Genomic DNA, 18,608 nt, shown 5'->3' with positions numbered 1-18,608 from the left:
ACCCACAGCCAACATCGTCCTCAATGGTGAAAAACTGAAACCATTTCCACTAAGATCAGGAACAAGACAAGGCTGCCCACTCTCACCACTCTTATTCAACTTCGTTTTGGAAGTTTTAGCCACAGCAATCAGAGAAGAAAAGGAAATAAAAGGAATCCAAATTGGAAAAGAAGAAGTAAAGCTGTCATTGTTTGCAGATGACATGATACTATACATAGAGAATCCTGAAGAGGCCACCAGAAAATTACTAGAGCTAATCAATGAATTTGGTAAAGTAGCAGGATACAAAATTAATGCACAGAAATCTCTGGCATTCCTGTACACTAATGATGAAAAATCTGAAAGTGAAATCAAGAAAACACTCCCATTTACCATTGCAACAAAAAGAATAAAATATCTAGGAATAAACCTACCTAAGGAGACAAAAGACCTGTATGCAGAAAATTATAAGGCACTGATGAAAGGAATTAAAGAAGATACAAACAGATGGAGAGATATACCATGCGCCTCGATTGGAAGAATCAATATTGTGAAAATGACTCTACTACCCAAAGCAATCTACAGATTCAATGCAATCCCTATCAAACTACCACTGGCATTTTTCAGAGAACTAGAACAAAAAATTTCAAAATTTGTTTGGAAAAACAAAAGACCCCGAATAGCCAAAGCAATCTTGAGAACAAAAAACGGAGCTGGAGGAATCAGGCTACCTGACTTCAGACTATACTACAAAGCTACAGTAATCAAGACAGTGTGGTACTGGCACAAAAACAGAAAGATAGATCAATGGAACAAGATAGAAAGCCCAGAGATAAACCCACGCACATATGGTCAACTTATCTTTGATAAAGGAGGCAGGAAAGTACAGTGGAGAAAGGACAGCCTCTTCAATAAGTGGTGCTGGGAAAACTGGACAGGGACATGTAAAAGTATGAGATTAGATCATTCCCTAACACCATACACAAAAATAAGCTCAAAATGGATTAAAGACCTAAATGTAAGGCCAGAAACTATCAAACTCTTAGAGGAAAACAGAGGCAGAACACTCTATGACATAAATCACAGCAAGATCCTTTTGGACCCACCTCCTACAGAAATGGAAATAAAAACAAAAATAAACACATGGGACCTAATGAAACTTCAAAGCTTTTGCACAGCAAAGGAAACCATAAACAAGACCAAAAGAGAACCCTCAGAATAGGAGAAAATATTTGCAAATGAAGCAACTGACAGAGGATTAATCTCCAAAATTTATAAGCAGCTCATGCAGCTCAACAGCAAAAAAACAAACAACCCAATCCAAAAATGGGCAGAAGACCCAAATAGACATTTCTCCAAAGAAGATATACAGACTGCCAACAAACACATGAAAGAATGCTCAACATCATTAATCATTAGAGAAATGCAAATCAGAACTACAATGAGATATCATCTCACACCAGTCAGAATGGACATCATCAAGAAATCTAGAAACAATAAATGCTGGAGAGGGTGTGGAGAAAAGGGAACCCTCTTGCACTGCTGGTGGGAATGTGAATTGGTACAGCCACTATGGAGAACAGTATGGAGGTTCCTTAAAAAACTACAAATAGAACTACCATATGACCCAGCAATCCCACTACTAGGCATATACCCTGAGAAAACCATAATTCAAAAAGAGACATGTACCAAAATGTTCATAGCAGCCCTATTTACAATAGCCCGGAGATGGAAACAACCTAAGTGTCCATCATCGGATGAATGGATAAAGAAGATGTGGCACATATATACAATGGAATATTACTCAGCCATAAAAAGAAATGAAATTGAGCTATTTGTAATGAGGTGGAGAGACCTAGAGTCTGTCATACAGAGTGAAGTAAGTCAGAAAGAGAAAGACAAATATGCTAACACATATATATGGAATTTAAGAAAAAAAATGTCATGAAGAACCTAGGGGTAAAACAGGAATAAAGACACAGACCTACTGAGAATGGACTTGAGGATATGGGGAGGGGGAAGGGTAAGCTGTGACAAAGCGAAAGAGAGGCATGGACATATATACACTACCAAACGTGAGGTAGATAGCTAGTGGGAAGCAGCCGCATAGCACAGGGAGATCAGCTCGGTACTTTGTGACCGCCTGGAGGGGTGGGATAGGGAGGGTGGGAGGGAGACGCAAAAGGGAGGGGATATGGAAACATATGTATATGTATAACTGATTAAATTTGTTATAAAGCAAAAAAATAAAATTAAATTAAAAAAAAATAACAAGCATTTTAAAAGCTTTAAATTTTTAACTATAGCTCATAAATTTGTACCTTTTCTCCTCTATCAACAAAAATTGACTTTCATTGTTAACTCAGTTAAAAAATAAAACAGCACAATAGGAAAGAAGTAAAATATCTCCATTGCCTACGATATATAATAATATATATAAATATGCTGATGACAAAAACGTGGGTCTGCTCTCCCATGTGCACTAAAGCAAATCTACTGACACCAGGTTATGGAGAAGGAAAGTGCAGCGTTTATTGCAGGTGCCAGGCAGGGAGTTCAGGTCAGCTAGTGCTCAAAACACCTGAACCCCCTTTCCTGATGGGTTTCATGAAAGCATTTTTAAATACCAGGTGAGAGAGGGGAATCACAGGGTATGTGATCAGCTCCTGCACAATTCTTTGGTTGATGTGAGGTAACAGAGCAGTGTCACAGGGGTTAACGTTATCAATCCTCAGGCTCCAGTAAAAGATCTCCTACTTAAAACAGTTTCGAAAGTTAATAAAAATAAACACTAACTGAGTAGAGGGCAGGTGTCCTCAACTTCAGAACAGTGTAAAGTCAGCAAATATCACAACTGGTACACCCCTCGAAGAGACTGACCTTGACTGGTTGCAATTTTTAAGAAAACACATTTGGGTAAAATTAACTCTGCACTTAAAAAAACTGACTCACAGGTTTTAGGTTTTCTCAATGCTCTAAAAGTACTTATTTTTCCTTTCCAAGAAGGGACTTTCAACCTCCCCCAAAGTAAAAGGGCAGTGCCTCTTGGATTGCTTTCTCTCACTGAACACACCGAAGAAAAATTGCATCATGTTGCTGTCTATCTGAATAATGTGCTCAGGGCTCTCCCTGAGTCATTGCATGGTTCTCATTTGCACGTGGGAGCCAATGGGTCTAAGTGCAGGCCACCACAAGATGTGCCACTATGGCATGTGGATTATTTTGAGCTGAAAACAATCAGGCCCAAAAGACTCAGGAAGAGCCTTTAAACTTCCCCCTTACTGCCTAAAATAATTTAAGACAGGGGGCCTGTCCCAGGAAGAAGCTATCACTAGAGATAAATGTAGTATAATATTAGGTGTGGTAGAACAGGAGGAACATTGAAAAGCCCATTTGATCAAAATCCTCTCTGTGGGGCTTCCCTGGTGGCGCAGTGGTTGAGAGCCCGCCTGCCGATGCCGGGGACACGGGTTCGTGCCCCAGTCCGGGAAGATCCCACGTGCCGCGGAGCGGCTGGGCCCATGAGCCATGGCTGCTGGGCCTGTGCGTCCGGAGCCTGTGCTCCGCAACGGGAGAGGCCACAACAGTGAGAGGCACGTGTACCGCAAAAAAAAAATTCTCTCTGTGGCTCATTGTCTTTGGATGGATCAGCAAACATTTGTTTACCAAACATTAACTCTTTTTAACTTCCTGTGAATTACCTTACTTCCCCTTGAAATTTCAGACTCATACCTCCTTCTGATGCCGAAATTTGGCCTCTGTGCACTGGTATGGAATCGAATTCGGGGGCAGAGTTTGGGTGAAGTAGAAAAGAATAGGTTTATTGTGTTGCCAGGCAAAGGGGGACACAGCAGGCTAATGCCCTCAAAACTGTGTGTCCCAACCTGGGGGGATTTGGTGAGGAGTTTTAAAGCAATGGTTCAAGGTCAGGGTTGCTGATAAGGATTATGGTGTGTTCAGGGCCTGCAATCCTTTAAGCTGGCCTCAGGTGGTCTCCTGATGAGCTTCTATGCTTCTCAAGGTTATCAAACTGTGACCTTCTCTCTAGAATGAAGGATGCTTCATCAAGTAGTTAACACCTTCCATTTGTTGGGGGTTTTAGTTCTGTAGAAGAGCTCAGTTATTGTTCTATGTTTCCCTTGAGGCAGAACCAGGATCTTGTCCCAAAGCTGCACTATTGTTTCTTGACAGTTCCTCCCTTGTCTCTGCAGCCCCTCCCTTCCCTGATTAGCAACTATTTGACCCTACCCTTTGGAATTCAGGGAAGGTTGTGGAGGCTGAAGCCTAGTCCCTGCAAACAAGAAATGGGGGACACAGAAAGACTTTAGTGCCCAGGAGCCCCACAGGGTCCTGCTCAGTTTCACTTCTCTTTAGTCAAGAATATATATATGTCACCTTGTCTTGCTGTCTTTGGAATTCTTCATACTTACGTGAATTCCCCATGTGCACATAATAATTTAATTTTCTCTTGTTAATCTGCCTTATGTCATTTTCATTGCCAGCCAAAGAGCTAATGTTACCCAAAAACCTGGGTTTGCCTCTTGGTGGGTGTCAAGCTGAAAGGCACAACATAAACAAAGATTGGGAGAAGAAAGGATTTGTTACTTGCAGCAAGTAAAGAGAACACCGGGGGTCTTTCCCAAAGCAGTGTCTTCCTGAACAGCAAAATTGGGGAATTTTTAAGCTAAGGGTATATGCATATTCATGAAGGGGTTTGGGTGGTCCACAGAGTCCAAGCTTTAGTGGACTGAAGTCATGAGGGTCAGAAAAGGTCAATATCATCATTCCTTATGTTCCCAGCTGATCAGGCTAATCTTTACCATTGAAAGAGAACTGGGAGTCTTTACAATTATCTTTGTTATTGTTACTTCTTTTACCTGAAAACAGTCCTTTGATTCTGCATTATTTTGTTCCCTTAAGATCATTAATTACTGAGACCCTTTCAACGGCAAGCATCCTGGCCAGGCTTACATTGCAAAATGGCTTAGGCCAAAAATGACTCCTAGATATACATATTATTAAACTTTTGTTTTATTTTCTCCTGTTAATCAGTCTCACGTCAATTTAATTCTTAGACCAGCTAAAAGTGTTACCTGAAACACTTCTTTTGTTGAGCCAAAAGACACAACCAAGCCAAAGGGCAGGAGAAGGAAGGCTTTATTACTTGCAGCAAGTAAGGAGAACACCAGGGATTTTCCCAAAACGGTGGCTCCTTGAACAGCCAAATTGGGAAAGTTTTAAACTGTCAACTGAAAAAACAAAAAGCACAAACTGAGAGTTGTGAGTTAAGTTTTATTTGGGGCAAAATGAGGACTATAGCCAAGGAAACAGCCTCTCAGATAGCTCTGAGGAACTGCTCGAAAGAGTTAGGGGGAAGGTCAGCATGTATGTGATTTTGGTGAAGGGGGACACATGGAATCAGGGACACATTTTGGCAGAAATTTGCTGCTAGTCACGAAGTGGTGGCTGCTAGTCACAAGGAGCAGATGTCTCCATGAATGATTTTAGTGCTTTTCTAGATATGAGAAGATAAAAGAAACTGGGCTCATAAAATCTTCTGAAAATATCTAACTATCTGAAGGCCTGTTCTGCCGGGTTTTCCCAGAGCATAGACTGCCTCATTCCTGATCTCTGTCCTGAATTTCATTCAGGGTGTGTTGAAGGTTGTGAAACAAAATTTATATTTTATGGCAAGACAAGAAATTTAAACATAAACTCTTCTCTGCCCTTTGGTCTCCTCTCTCCCCACACTGTGCATTGTGCATCTGCATTATACATTGACCAAACCTCCCCCATAGGCAGGGACACTTGCTCAACCATAAAGAGCAACATTCTCCTAACATCAACAAGACAACTCCCTCCTTAAGAGATAACATTTCTTCTTGACCTTGTAAGGGGTTACATGACCAGCAGGATGGCACTTAGATCTGAATTATGTAAACGTTCAATAACATGTCATTTGATGTACAGCCCTCTGTCTCAAAAAAAACTTATACACCTCCCTGGGTTTCTAATGGGCAGAACAGTTTTCAGAGTTTTCTGAGATGCTCTTCCCAGGTTATAATCCTCAAATTTGGCTCAAAGAAAAATTTCCAGTTCTCTTTTAGATCAAGTGATTACTTTTTTGTCAAGGTCAGAGACTACAGTGGCTAGTGACTTCATTCTTATAGAACCAGATGGTAAGGGACAATTTTATTTCACAAGATCATTAATTACTGAGACCTGTTCAAGAGCAAGCATCATGACCAGGCTGAGATCACAAATGATTTAGGCTTAAAATGGCTTCTCTTATGTCAAAAAGTTATATTTGATTCTTTTTCTTTGGGGACCCCCGACTCCATTTGCCTACAGAAGGGCAGAGGAAAAGTTCTTCCTCTCTGACAGTCTTCATGACTGCCTGGAGAAACAATGATGGACTCAGGAGTTCTTCTCAGCCTCGATGTGCACAGAAATCTTTATGCCTATGGTAAAGGGGCATGGAAAGGAGAGGGTTCTCAATGTGTAGAAGTTCAGATGCTTTCAAAGGCAGGCAATGTGCCCTGCACTATAATGCCTGTTGGGCAGGAAGAAAGTTTCCTGTACCCTTCTAGATTTTTCTGGTTAGTCTAGGAATTAAATTGACATGGGACAGATTAAGATTAACAGGAGAAAATCAAACAAAATTTAATAATATGTATACATGGAAGAGACCCAGGAGAACTCAGTAAATCTCCCAAATGGCTGAAATCCTCACCTTAAATACCACTTTCAACTAAAGACAAACATGTTGGGTGTAGTGGTTTGGGACTTCAAAGGGGAGGAAGGCAATTCTTCCCTGGACCTCATACCTGAGGTCACCATACCTCAAGGGGAAATTCAGCTTGCACTGCAACTTCAACTAAAGAACAGTTCTTCGTGTAACACTGCCGGATACTGGAAGATACACAGGTCCCTCGGCCGACCGAAGGCATTCCTTCATTGAGGCCGTTCGCTAGTCGCAGAACACCCTGCTTTAAAAAGTTGATTCAGTTTAGGGCACAGTGGGTAGCTTGTGTCTCTTTTACTTGTTAGAAAACACACGTATTTAGGCTGCGTGTCAATCTACACATGGCGTCTATAGCGAAAAGCCTGGTTTTCCCATTTTGAAAGCTCCATTCTTGCAGCCGGAAAAAACCTGAAAAACACTGTTGTTGCCGTGTTTCTAGTCCCTGCAGGCATGGCTCTGAGAAAAAAAAGAGTTTTCTCGAAAGAAAGAGGGTGCTTCCAGGTCCTGGGTAGGAGCTCTTCCTGCCCTGCTCTAGAGCTAAGGGGAATCTCAACGGGGGCCCTAGCCTCAACGTAAGGTCTTGATTTGGCATCCAGAAGGGTAGGCGTGAAGCAGGTTCCCTGAGGCCTTAGTCGCAGTTCTGCATTCGTTTAACGGCAGTAAGTGTCTAGAGACTCGTGGCCCCGTTGCGTCAGCGCCAGTTTCAGGACAAGAACTCTGAGGACCCGCCGGCTCCCCTGGGCTTGCTGGGCCACACTCAGACCCGTAGGCCCTTCAGGGTGCCCCAGGGTAGGCCGAGGGAAGGGTAACACACTGCAGTCTACCTTGGGGGAGCTAGATGTTGATGTTCCAACTACCGGGTTTTTTTTTTTTTTTGCAAAAACCCCTAAATATCCTGTGCCCTCCCTTACCTCTTCAGAACAGTCCCTCAGAGCTATCTGAGAGGCTGTCTCCTGACTTGTCCTCAGTATGTCCTCCAAATAAAACATAATTCTCAACTTTTAGGTTGTGCATTTTTTTTCAGTCAACATTTAATTGTATGGCTCATGTAAGTACTATGCCTAAATGTAATGGGATGAGCTGTAAATTATTAAAACTAGATAAATTCTGTCAGCTCTACCACTAGCTGAGATCAGGCTTTCTTCTCTGGATACTTCTGTCATAGACCTTGGCAGATATGGGGTCTGTGTTGGTCTTAAAATTATTCTTAGAATTGTGGGGACTCATTCATTCTTTCAGCAAATTTTACTGCTTATATTCTATGTGTCAGTTACAGTGCTGGGTCTTGAAATACAGAAGTCAACACACGAAAATACAAGGATAAAACACATTTTCTACCATATTAACTTTTTTCATTCATTCATTCATCCTTAAGTCATTCAACACGCATCTTCTTATTGAATACTGATGAGGGATCAAATGCTATGCTAAACACTGAGTATATAACTGCAAATGAGATGGACAGGCCCTGATTTTGATGTCACTACTATCTTTTGTTGTGCCATATAGTGGGACAGCTTCATTATTCCCTTTACCGTAAGTTTTGGTTTTTTTGTGCTACGCGGGCCTCTCACTGTTGTGGCCTCTCCCGTTGCGGACCACAGGCTCTGGACGCGCAGGCTCAGCGGCCATGGCTCATGGGCCCAGCCGCTCCGTGGTATGTGGGATCTTCCCAGACGGGGGCACGGACCTGTGTCCCCTGCATCGGCAGGCAGACTCTCAACCACTGCGCCACCAGGGAAGCCCTACCCTAAGTTTTTATCACAAATTGCTAATGAAAATAAAACTGTTAGTGGAGTTTCAACATGCATAGGTAAATGAGAACACAGAACTCCCCTTTCGCATGCCCCATTCTCCTCCTTCTAACTCCCTATGTGAACTCACTTTGTGCCAAGACCAAGATGTGCCCCAATAAGAACCAAGCTGATTTCCTCACACTCACAGGGGCTATTGCTCACTTAGAAGACTTGATGCTTAAGTTTGATAAGCAACTAGAAGACCATGGAGACAACCTATAAAAATGATTTGTCTTGGGAGAAAATACTAAAAAGGGTTAATGTGCTGTTCCACATGTCTAACCTCCTGGGATTAAACCACAGGCACCAAGGTCACCAAGGGGACTTGGCAACAATGAGCTAAAAATGAAAAGAAAAGCATCATACTGTTATTGTATTCATCTTCCCCCAAGGCACTCTCTGATAAACACCACAACCACTAAGGGAATTGAGAACAGCTTCCTTGTGGGGCAGGTTATATATGCATCATTTTCCAAGAAGTTAAATCATATCCAGCTATCAGCACACCTTACTTAAGGTGATTGCAATGTATGAGATTAAATGTTCCTACCTGATTGGAAAACTTCTCGTCCTCAATTCATTGGCTATACTGGATTATTTTTCTTGGGTCAGACCTTCAGACTTCTACCAGAAATCGTTCCTTTGGGGAAACCAGGCCTTCCCAGAAACTCAGGAAACTGAAATGGAGACAGAAAGAGAGAAGGAAATTATTTGGACATATAGACCTCAATTGTTTGGTTTTAAGTAAACGTCCCAGCAAACATCTTCTAAATGGTATAATAACTTTAGGGAAATTCACAGTTTATAAGTTTGTGTACTCATAAACTGAACATATTATGATAAGAGTACAGGTTGCATTTTGTGTCTTCAACTCAAGCAAAGACTTCAAAAAAGTCCCAGTTATCCTTTGTTCATTAAGACACAAAGAAAGGGCAAAAAGGGCAAGTTTCTAAGTCTTTTTCTTTAAAATTTACTTCCTTTCTTCAGTCTTCATCAAGATCTTCAGGAAATTAACTTTACTAAAGTTAATTATTCATAAAATAAACATAGGAACCTGCAGAAGACTATTTCACAGAGACCTGTAATGTACAATACCCATTGCATACATGCACCATGAGCTTGTCTTTTCTAGCACTGGCATACACAAAACTCTGTGTGTGTGTGCACATGTGTGTCTTTTTTTTGTGATGGAGCCATAGGGAGAAAATAAATCTATTGGCTGCAATTCAGTGATGTAGAAAGATTTAAGGGTAAAGGAAAAGGCTACATCAAGTGAAGCAATAAAGTCATGAGGTTGTGCTTCCATAATAATTACAATAGCAGTCTTCTGTAACCAAGGGAGCAGGCTCCTCAAATTATAGTCACACCTGTTAGACCGTCTGCCCATAAATTTCACACTATCATTAATGGAAAACAAATGGCACTGTCTCTCCTTCCCTTTATCCATTGGCCATTCTCATATAAATGATTTTTCTCTTCAAGGTCATGCTCTTTCCTATCTGTTTAAAAATATTAGGATTTAGGAGGGGTGATACATAATGTGCCATGCCTTGGTACTTGTACCAGTGATGGCTCTGTAAGGAGCACTGGATTGTTAGGAGGCTATACATTGAATTCCCCTAGAAGCAGAACCTGAGGCAATAATTTGAATGCAAACTGTTCATCTGGGAGGTGCTTCCAGAACACTCAGAAGTGGAGTGGGAATTGAGAATGGAGGCATGGAAGGAAGCCAACAGAGGTGCATTACTGAATAAATTACTCCTGCAGGGAACTGCTGCCAGTACTTCAGGGGAGTTCTGTGAAACTCTATAGAACATGTCTCAGAGTTATCCCAAGAATTGGTGAGAAACTTGAAGTACTTATCTTCCAGTCCCCTCTGTCCTTGGTTGAAAGCTACACCCAGATACATTAACTCCTGTACATTTCTGGCCCGCCCTAAGGTGGATAATTGCAGGTGGTAACATGAGTCTATCAGCATATACTGGAATGATGAGTGCTGGGGAGATATGAGTGGAGCATTGAAACCATCTAATACAGTCGGGGCAGGAGGTATTAATTATTGGCTTGCAAGTCCAAATGGGTAACCTTAAATTCCTGGGTTAATGGTTTTACTTTGAGGTATTTAAGCATGATGTATGAGTAAAAATTTCCTCTATTAAATCAAGTTGAAGATCCTAAGTCCCTAACCTTCTGGAAAACTGTGGGTATCTTTTTAACAGATTTTTGAAAAGTAACATGATTAAGATTTCAAACTGACCATCCATTCATTGATTCATTCACTCATTCAACAAGCATTTATTGAACACCTAAAGTATGCCATGGGTTAAACTGGGCACCAGTGTTACTGTTACTAAAATCATTATCGTGCCACCTAGAAGTCAATGTATTGTGACACTCAAATAAGAAAATCCATAGTTACCGTAAAAATTATTACAGAGTGATATAGGAAGACACGGTAAGACCTTAATTCATGCTGTGGACAGTAGTATATGGGGGATATCAGTAGGGCTTCCTGTAGAAGGCAATTGAAATGGATATGTAACATGAAGGAAGGGTGAATTTTTGAGGAAAAGAGAAGATAAATTCATGTTTGCCAGAAAATGAATGGTTAAGGATCAGTCCAGAAAAGAGTTTCATTCATAATCAGTATAAGAAATGTCACTGGGGCTTCCCTGTTGGCGCAGTGGTTGAGAGTCCGCCTGCCGATGCTGGGGACACGGGTTCGTGCCCCGGTCCGGGAAGATCCCACATGCCACGGAGCGGCTGGGCCCGTGAGCCATGGCCGCTGAGCCTGCGCGTCCGGAGCCTGTGCTCCACAACGGGAGAGGCCACAACAGTGAGAGGCCCGCGTACAGCAAAAAAAAAAAAAAAAAAAAAAGAAATGCTCACTGGAGTGTAAGAAAAGAAGACAATGGAGAGGGTGGTAGAAGCCAGACCATGAATGGTCCATGTATGTATACTAAGTGCTATGGTTTAGTCTTTGTGTTTCCCTCTAAATTTATATGTTGAAATCTTAATTTCCGGAGGTCATAGTAGTAGTAGGTGGGGCCTTTGGGAAATGATAAAGGTATTAGTGCTCTTCTAAAAGAGACCCCACAGAGCTCCCTAAGCTCTTCTGCCATGTGAGGTTACAATGAGAAGTCTGTGACTCAGAAGAGGGCCCTCATCTGACCATACTGGCACCCTATTCTTGAACTTGCAGCCTCCAGAACTGTGAGAAAAAAAATCCTGTTGTTTATGAGCCACCCAGCCTGCAGTATAATCTTACAGCAGCCCAAAAGGACAAAGAGAGTTGGGATGTGAGATTTTACTCCAAGAAAGATGGGAATCCATTGAAGGATTTTAACTGGTAACTTAGAAGAGAGAAAAGTTTCATAACACAATCAGGCATTTTTATAAGAAAAATTGGTTTCATTTTCAGAAAGATCACTCTGGAAATACTGTGGCTAGATTTTTGGAGAAGGGTGATGGCAGTCCCGGATATAGAAAGATGAGTTAGTAGTCCATTAACGTAAGTCAAACAAGAAAGTGGAGATAAAAAGTGTGAATTTGTGGCTGAGAGTTCTTTTCTTTTAGCACTTGAAAAATGTTACGTCAATGCTTCTGACTCCAGAGTTTTAGACAAGAAATATGCTGTCATTGGAATTGGTGTTTCTCAATAAGCAATGCATCGTTTCTTCCTGTCCACTTTCGAGATTTTTTTAGTCTCTACTTTTCAGAAGTTTAGTTATGACACGTCTTGGCAAGGATATCTTTGCGTTTTTCCTCTTTGGGTTTGTTCAGATTCTTGAATTTGTGTTTATGTCTTCTAAAAAATTGGGAACTTTTTAGCCATGATTTCTTTGAATACTTTGTCAGTCCTACCTGCTCTCTTTTTTCATTCTGGAACTTTGATGATATGAATGTTAGTGCTTTTGTTACTGTTTACAGGTTCTTGAGATCCTGTTCTTTCTCCCATCTTTACCCCTCAGTCTATTTTTCTCTGTACATTTGGTACATTGTATTGATCTCTTCTAAGTTCATGATTCTATGCTTTGTAATCTCCACTCTATTCTTTTTTTTTTTTTTTTTTGCGGTACGCGGGCCTCTCACTGTTGTGGCCTCTCCCGTTGCGGAGCACAGGCTCCGGACATGCAGGCTCAGCGGCCATGGCTCACAAGCCCAGCCGCTCCGCGGCATGTGGGATCCTCCTGGACCGGGGCACGAACCCGTGTCCCCTGCATCCGCAGGCAGACTCTCAACCACAGCGCCACCAGGGAAGCCCTCGACTCTATTCTTGAGCAATGTTTTTTGATTGTTGTATTTTTCAGTTCTACTGTTCTCATTTGTTTTTATTGTTATAGCTTCTAGTTCTTTGTTTACATTTTCTATTTTTCCCATTTCTGTCAAGGAACACATAATTGCTAACTGAAGCATTTATGTGACAGCTTATTTAAAATCCTTGTCTGATCATTTCAATAGATGTTTTATCTTAGTGTTGGTGTATGTTTATTGTCTTTTCTCATTTATTCTGTGATTTCCTGGTTCTTGGTGTCATGAGTATTTTGCCATTGTATTCTAAACATTGTGAGTTATTATATGACTCTGTAACCCATTTAATTTTATTATTACTTTTTAGAAGGAAGTCATCCTATTTGAGGCGTAGTATGAGGACTGGGGGGTTATGTACAGATTTCCATTGGGCCCTACTGACAATACCCCAGCAAAAGTGGGCACTTACATTGTCTCACTGCAGACAGATCAAGTAGAAGTTCAGCTATCCTATTGGCCCTCCTGACACCTTCCCCCCAAAAGTGGGAGCATTAATATCATTGTGTTGCCTTTTAGTAGGAGTGGAAGTTCATCTCCCCAGTACATTTCTTGACACAGGGGAGGGGAGAAGTGAAGGGTTTGCTCTCCTTCCTCCCACTCCATTCCTTCTTGTTGATGCCGGGTGTGGGTAGAGGGTCAGCTCCCTGCTGGCCCCACTGACTCCAGGGTAAGAGGAAGAGAACTGACAACTCGCCCTGCTCGTGCCGTCTCGTTCTGTCTTGTTGCCTCAGGGTGGTTCTGGGGATTCAGCACCCCAGTGGGTCTCACTGACACCATGTGTTGGGGGTTAGTGGGGTGCCTACTCCCGCCAACCTGTAACATCCTATTCTTATTGATGTCCGGGAGAGATGGACGCTAAGTCCCACCATTGGACCCCACGACTGTGTGAGGGCAGCCCAGTGTTAACAAGCCTGTCAGGCACCACTTTTTTTTTTTTTAATAAGTAAATTTATTTATTTATTTGGCTGTGTTGGGTCTTCCTTTCTGTGCAAGGGCTTTCTCTAGTTGCGGCGAGCGGGTGCCACTGTTCATCGTGGTGCGCGGGCCTCTCACTGTTGCGGCCTCTCTTGTTGCGGAGTGCAGGCTCAGTAGCTGTGGCTCACGGGCCCAGCTGCTCCGCGGCATGTGGGATCTTCCCAGACCAGGGCTCGAACCTGTGTCCTCTGCATTGGCAGGCAGATTCTCAACCACTGCGCCACCAGGGAAGCCCAGGCACCACCTTTTAAAGTCTGTTTGCTAATGGAAAGGGGTGGAGGCTCAGCTCACCACTGGACCACACTGAAACAACCCTGGTGGGGAATCAGAGCGCTGGCTCTTCTGGAGGGCAGGAGTGGGGTGGTGTGGAAGATCAAATCCTACGTTGGCCCAACTGAAACGACAGGACATAGGGAATGGGTGCAATATTCCACTGGCACTTGGCTCGAGTAGTGTGTATATTCCACTGGCACTTGGCTCGAGTAGTGTGTATATTATTGCCCAAATGGTCTTCTGTCTTTAGCAACCCCTTTCCTCATACTTTGGCTAGGGGGAACAGGGTTTTGTGTTTTTTTCTGAAGCTTTTTTGTCTGTTGTTCTGTTGGTGGTTATTGATTGGGGGTGCCTGTAATACCCTCTCCAGGATGTATGGGAAGCAACAGGAAACACAGGGGACTCATCACCATGTTATTCCTCAAGTCCCAAAGTCCCTAGTTAAGTCTGCCTTCTCATTTCCACCTTTCAGCGTCTTCCTATGTTTGTTTGTTGTTATGTTCAGGGTTTTAGTTTTAAGTGGGAGAACCTGGGAGAAATGGGCTACTTCATCTTCTTGGAAGCAGAGGTCTGGAGGCCTTTTGATGTTAAAAAGTACTGCTGACTGTAAATTAAAATTTGATGATATACACCTTGCCCTTTAAGAATTATTCTACTAGATGATGTGGCTTCCCAAAGTTGCTACAATTTGATTTTCATACTTCTAAAAGCCAAGTGTTTTGCTGGAGTTGAAATTTAAAGATAAGCAAGAGATGAGGCTAAGGTGATCTATGTGGTAACAGATTAAAGTTGGAAACATCAATATACATTCATGTTTAGCTTAATATTGCTTCATATTACCTTAATACACATGGCTATGTAGAGAGATACTTATAGATATGTGCGTATACATGGGTAATGTACACACATATTATCTCTTTGCTCTGTCAGCTGTGAAGATCTAGAAGCAATGACATCCGAGCAGCAATTAGCACACCCCACACCCAGATCCTGCTGTCTAATACCGTTCTCCACTAAAAAGACCTAGTTATCTTTGAAGAAATAGCTGATTCTAGGACTAGGGCAGTAAATATACAAGATTTATATACAAGACCATCTTATAGTGTCAGAAAGTAAGGAAGTTCCAAAAAAAAAATACAGGATGGGGATACCTCAGAGTGGCACAAGAGCCAACTGAAAAGAGTTCACAAGGGTCAGGACTAGAGCAATTTGAGGAACAAAGTAACTAAAGTAGAATTAGATTATAACCCAAAGTATAAAATAAAAATCCATGAGTTCTTCTGATATAAATAAATAATTGGATACATAAATGCAGGAGAATGGATAAATCTCCCGTGCAAAGGAATTCCAAATAGTTTATGTAGTACTCCATCTTAAGCATAACTCCCTATTCCTTAGTTGTGGGCTGAGCATATTGACTTCCTTCCAAAAAAGTACAGTATGAAAAAGGGAAAACAGTCATCTTACGATGGAGAAACCTGAAAAACACTACCTCAGCCTGGTGATCCAAGTCGACCTCAGCATTCATAATGCATATTCATACTTTGTACACTTGATGTGATCTGACAAAATAACCCTTCTACTCTGTGGTCTTCCTCCCCAAAACACATAATCCCAATATTATCATGAAAAATGCATCAAACAAATTCTAGTAGTGGGCATCCTACAAAACCCTAACTACTCAAAATTGTCAAGGTCATCCAAGGAAAATCTGAGAAGCTATCAAACCCAAGAGGAGCCTAAGGAAACATGGCAACTAAATGTAATGTGATGTTTTGGATGAAATCCTGGAATAGAAAAAGGACATGAGGTAAAAACTAAGGAACTGGACTAATGTATGGACTATAGTAAATGATAATGTATCAATATTTGTTAACTGATTGTAACAACGTAACATACTAATGTAAGTGGATCATCATAGAGGGAAATGGGTCTAGTGTATATGGAAACACTTTAGACTATCTTCTCAAGTTTTCTGTGAAATTAAAACACTTCTAAAAAATAAAGTCTATAAAAACGCTGTGTTGTCTTGTTTTATGATTATGTGCCTGTATTTCCTAATGAATATGTAAATTTGCTTTACCTTCCTTGATACTGATATTACAGAAAATACTAAGTAACTCTGAAAGAATTTGTAACTCCAGTTCAACAAGCAATAATTCTTGTATTAACTTTTTGGAAGAACCCACTGAATAAATCAAAGCAAATTGTCCTTAAAGGCTGAATTTCTTTTCAGTGTTTAATCTTTTATATGATTAATGCATACCACAAGCAAGATTCTGTTTCAAAGGGCAGAAAACATTGATTGTAGGCGATGTCTAAAGTACAGTGAAATATTAATGCATGATGCTATAACAACTTTAATGTATTTTATGTTTTCAAAATGATGAATTGTTATTTCAGTCAATAAAGTATTCACTTTTATACATTTCCTACCCATCTTTTCCCAAGACACCCACAAGGAAATGATACTATCATCTGACATTAGGTTCATCAATTTAAATTGGAGTTTTTGGTAGCTGTGGTTGCCAATGGTACTGGAATGTGTGATACTTTCACAAATCCTCTCCATGGCAAAATCTGATCCTCACAAGGTAAATCACAGTAGGTGCCTAAAGCCAAATGACATATTGCTTTGTAGCTAGATTACCAAGCATTTTACTTAGAGGCACAATAGAATGTAGAAAAGGCCATTTCTCTTTCTGTCTTTTTCTGCTCAAAGGTCACTCACCATCTTACTTTTTATCAGCCATTTCAGAAGTTTTCCATAAATTTAGACTATATAATGTCACTTAATGTGAATGTAGCTCAACATTCTGTTTTAGTACAGCTAATCTCACATTATTTTAGTGGTGCTAAATATGTAAATCATCAGCAAATTTTTGTACTTAACTTTTTTTTTTTGGATGTGGACAACTTTTTAAAGTCTTTATTGAATTTGTTACAATACTGCTTCTGTTTTATGTTTTGGTTTCTTGGCTGTGAGGCATGTGGGACCATAGCTCCCCGACTAGGGATTGAACCCACACCCCCTGCATTGGAAGGTGAAGTCTTAACCACTGGACGGCCAGGGAAGTCCCCGTACTTAACTTTTAAAAATAATTAAAATAAGCTATTCAACACATTTTTCCTTAAAAAAAAAAAAAAAGCAATTCTCCTTAGGCTGGCCCTGGGCACATATGTGACTTTGCCATTTTTTCCATGGACTATTTTCTTATCTGTTCTACTGTGGCACATTTGTTCTACCTTCTCAAAAAGAAGCATTTAAAAATTCATCTACGTGTTCATGCATTCATACATTTATTAAATAAATCTATTGAACACCTACAGACGGCACAGAAAAAAAGGCAGAAAACTAATCTGGGTTGCACAGAAAGTAATGAACTCAGTTAAAATTTTTGGTGAAAATAGGTATTACTCAATCTACTGGAAATTACATTTCATTATGGGGACTCACAGACTCAAGGAAAACCAAGACCTAAATAATAATAAAGTAATAAAAGCACTAGCCATTTACTGAGTGCCTGCTTGTACCTGACTCTGAAACTCTAAAATCATTACGGATGTTCTGATGATATAATTGTAATCTCCATTTTACAGATGAAAATAACAAGGTTCAGAGACATTAGGTTACTTGCCTAAAGTGAAGTGGCCCAGAAACTACAGAACTGGAAATTGAACCTTAGACTTCATAATGCCAAAGTCTGTGCTTTTAATCACAATGTGTGTGTGAGAGAGAGAGATAGAGATAGAGAGAGAGAGAGAGAAAGAGAGAGAATGTGTTTAATAGAGAACCTCTGAGAAATGGCAAGAAAACTGCCAGGTATCCATAAAACAATAATTTAGGAGCTTCTTACTATACAAGTAATTGTTAATCATATGGCTGAACTAAGGATCTCTCACTTTTGAACTAAGAAATCAAAAGCTTCCAGAAGTTGAGTCTAAATTTTACACTTACATAAGATACTTCATACAGAATGCTCAAGTATAATAACTAAAGAGCTCTGAAAATACTGGAAGCATTCATATAAGTATGATTTCATAATGTGGATAATAGAGGATTTAAGAAATTGGCAGATGCAACTGCAGACTCATTTGTTATCATTTCTGTGAAGGGCAAGATAAATGAATAAAATGAGAAAAATGAAAAAAGAATGGCTAGCAATTTTAGGTAGTTTGCTGAATCTCCATACTAGGAAAGACTAAGCAAAAAAAAAAAATTCTCGAAATATTATTTTGAAAGCACCTACAAGTGTATATGGTCTTTTTATACCAAATAACTTGGAATTCTGAAGTGTCAAATAAGTCTAATCTTCTCTGATGATAAAATTGCTGACTTTATTTGAAACTATGGAATGAAAAATGAGGTAATAATCAGAAATTCTTAAGAAAAGGAGTAGAAAAAACAAAATTATAAGAGTTATGTTAAAAAATATTTTGAAACAAACATAAAATCCCCATTACTGGTACAGAGCTTTTAAAACTTTATTTTGGTTTTAAGTTTTAATAAATATTTATATGTTTACATA

At 40.5% G+C, this 18,608-nt stretch overlaps 1 long non-coding RNA gene across 1 annotated transcript in view; it reads right to left on the bottom strand.

Annotated features, from left to right (window-relative positions):
- The window catches only part of LOC309797543, a 73,803-nt gene that overhangs the window by 44,693 nt on the left and 10,502 nt on the right, over positions 1-18,608 (bottom strand). Inside the window, exon 2 of the long non-coding RNA XR_014292695.1 lies at positions 9,071-9,197. This is a non-coding gene — a long non-coding RNA (uncharacterized lncRNA). The remainder of the gene's footprint in view (positions 1-9,070; positions 9,198-18,608) is intronic.

This window comes from Mesoplodon mirus, assembly GCF_964341445.2.
Source record: "Mesoplodon mirus genome assembly, contig: HAP1_SCAFFOLD_701, whole genome shotgun sequence".
Classification (NCBI taxonomy): domain Eukaryota; kingdom Metazoa; phylum Chordata; class Mammalia; order Artiodactyla; family Ziphiidae; genus Mesoplodon; species Mesoplodon mirus.
Note: the sequence above shows the minus strand (reverse complement) of the source record. Positions and strands in the feature narration are given on the sequence as shown.